The sequence below is a fragment of the Delphinus delphis genome, chromosome 15 (assembly GCF_949987515.2).
Source record: "Delphinus delphis chromosome 15, mDelDel1.2, whole genome shotgun sequence".
Classification (NCBI taxonomy): Eukaryota; Metazoa; Chordata; class Mammalia; order Artiodactyla; family Delphinidae; genus Delphinus; species Delphinus delphis.
The window spans coordinates 37,643,557-37,646,632 of record NC_082697.1 but is presented as its reverse complement, the minus strand read 5'-3'; the positions used below and the strand labels follow the sequence as shown (position 1 = coordinate 37,646,632).

The following is a 3,076-nucleotide window of genomic DNA, read 5'->3' as shown; positions in this document are numbered from 1 at the left end:
CAACATCCTTACATAATATCAAAATTCCCTTTTGGTGAGTCTTTTCTTCTACATTTCTTTTCAACAGGGAGAGAGAGTAAGGTTGACAATATATTTTATTTGGTAAGACACAAAGAGAAGCCATGATATTGCTTCAGAGCCTGCTAGGTATGTGGAAAAGAAAATGTTCTCTGAGATGAAATGCTCTACTGTGAAAATGTGATAACCTATTTGAAAATGACTATCTTCAAATAGGTTGATCCCTCTGCACAGGAGTAGCGCCACAAATATGCTTTCTGGGTCATAGTTTCGGAAAAAGTAAAGTTTGCAGTAACTATTGTCAAGTTGACAAGTTTACGCTTGAAAGATATAATGCACACCTGAGCCCCCCAAGACAAGTCTCAAGTCAAGTTCTTTAACTTCATCAAATACCCTCCCTTTGCTCCCCTTCATCCCTCCAGGCAGGGCTTTCATTTCATCTTATTACCCTTCTTCCCGAAGGAAAGACATCCCAAATCAATTTATAAAAGCAAAAACTTTCATCCACCATCCATTTCTAAATAAAGAAAGAATACTGAAGCAAAACAAACTTATCACAATCACTCTCTTGGATTTCTAAAGCCAAACCCTCTAAATGTGGAAAAGATACAGTCAGTGACGAGGACATGGTAGATTCTGGCTTTTATTTAGAGGTCGGTTAAGCCCATTTCCAAATAGGCATCTTGGTGTCTTTATATGCAGAGGGCTTGTTTTCTCTATATTTGGGCAAAGCCCTTTGGAGTAACTGAAAACCACCACCTCTGAGGATGAACTGTGATGTAGACCAGAGAAATCTTAGTTGAGGTAACTGAGGCCAGAGATCCACAATGAAACTGTACTGTACTGCTTCATTTTTCAAACTTACACATTTTCCTAAACCCTTTTCGGTGGGTGATTTATGTTCAGTTGATTTTGCTACAGGCCTGGAATGTTTACACAAAGGCTTAATAGACATTTACTTTGGAAGTTACATTGTGAGATAGAATCAAGAAATTGGCCCATTGCCTGAGTCAGAATGGGAGGCCACCTGGAAGTTAATGATCACTTTGTAAAGACCAGAGGCATGTAACAGAAGGTTCCAGAAGAGTGAAGACTTCATGTAATAACCACATTGCACTCAGACATACACCACTGGAATGACAGAGGAGAAACCCATGTTCCATAGAGGCATCCACAGATAGAAATATCCAGGATTACAATCATTGGACACCTTAATACTTTAATATCATATTTTGTAATGCATCTTACAGTTTATATATGCTTTTATGTAACATCTAAATTAATGCTCTCCAAAAGATACCGTAACCCCAAATGCCAAATAGTCTGCCTTAAGTATTTGATTCATGCAGAATTTACCTTTGAGGCACATAAAAAAGAATTATGGCCCTCACTTTACAGATGTGGAAACTGAGATTCAGAAAGCCACTTGCATACTCTGGTTTCTCTTCAGATCGTATAACTCTTTCGCCTTTTACTAAAGATTTCCGTGGAGAGAAACAATTCTGAGTCTTTACCCAATCTTTTGAGGCCTTGCTCTTGCAAGGCTTACAAATGTGTACGAAAAGCAGACAGTCGTTTACCTCATTAAGGCGCCTTGCTGTTGCTAATTTCCTCCACTCACTTGAAGTGCTTTTCTTCAGAATACCTAATCTTTCATACGTGCATTCTCACTTTATGATCTTTGTTCTTTTCCCCTGGTGTTTTTTCCTCTTGTCCCACCTTGGCATCCTGGAATTCCCTGGCTGTCCAGTGGTTAGGACTCGGTGCTTTCACTGCCGTGGCCTGGGTTCAATCCCTGGTTGGGAACTAAAATCCTACAAGTCATGCAGCGCAGCCAAAAAAAAAAACAAAGCCACTTTCTCTAGATTACAAGATGTCTAACTGGTAAAAATCACAGTCCCTTAGTAACATCACCGTGTTTCCATAGCTCTTTTGATTAAGCTATTAGTTTTTTCTATGATTCAACCAAGCCCACATACAGCATTCACATTACTGGGCTGAGCATACAGAGGATAAAAGTAATATGTATGAAGTTGAAGGACAGGAAGAACTACTGCATAGGGTTAGAAGTCAGAACAGCAGCTCCCTCTGGTTTAAGAGGGGTAGGTATTGATAGGAATGGGTGAACTTTATGGAGGAATAGAAATGTTCTCTATCTTGATCCAGGTGGTGGTTAGACAGGTATATAGAGACATAGAGATTCAACAACTATAGCCTTCAAATTTTGTATTTTACTGTACCCAAACTATGCCTCAATCATACCCCCTCAAAATAAGGGGTAGAGAATGAGGGCTTGATAATGGTGTCATATGTTCTAGAATAGAAGGACAAGAACAGAATAAATAGTCCTTACCCTGGAAGAGCTTATTTATCAGACCAAAAATAGAAAATGCAGAGATTTCCTCTTCAGAACAACAGAATGTCGAGGACTACACGGGTATAGGTTTCTACACTCGCTTATGCTGATACTCGTATGTTTCTACACCCTTTTCTATAGAGCCTCCTCTTGCTCTGCCTCCTACCAGGCCCACTTCAGCCAACAGGCACCACCTCTGCTTGGTAACTACACTCCACGTACCTTAGAGGAAAGAGAAGAAAATGCTGAACTAGTTGCCTTGGTAACCAAAGCTTTTATATAGCTGGCTTTTTGGCTCTGTCCTCCTACTTGTCCCACTCTCTTAGTTTCCACCACTCCCCCAGATGCTGTTCTCCCGAACCTTCCAGCATCTTTCTGTTATGCCATCCAGAGGTTGGGCTGCCCCTCTCCACCAAGTCTCCTTCTTCTCTTCAACTTCTGACCTACTTATTCTGAACCTGCATAGTTGTTTGCACCTAATTTTTAGCAGGCTTTAGGGTTTCTAACCCATGGTCTTGTATGAATCTCAAGTCCCACCTCATTGTCACACTGATGGGACATCCTGATACAATTCCCAGTGCAGCTACAAAAACTCCCTCAAGGATGGAGAACTCTTCCCTCCACTCCAAATCTTTTAAGTTAGATGAGATTTACCAAACTGTTAGTCACTGAAGACAAAACTTTATAGTCAGGGCTTAGAAT

The 3,076-nt window shown here is 40.5% G+C and overlaps 1 non-coding gene across 1 annotated transcript; it reads left to right on the top strand.

The window, feature by feature from the left end:
• Positions 1-1,448: 1,448 nt before the first annotated feature.
• On the top strand, positions 1,449-1,564 carry LOC132439055 (U5 spliceosomal RNA). Its single transcript, XR_009522287.1, has one exon. It is a non-coding gene; the product is annotated as a U5 spliceosomal RNA (small nuclear RNA).
• Positions 1,565-3,076: the final 1,512 nt, after the last annotated feature.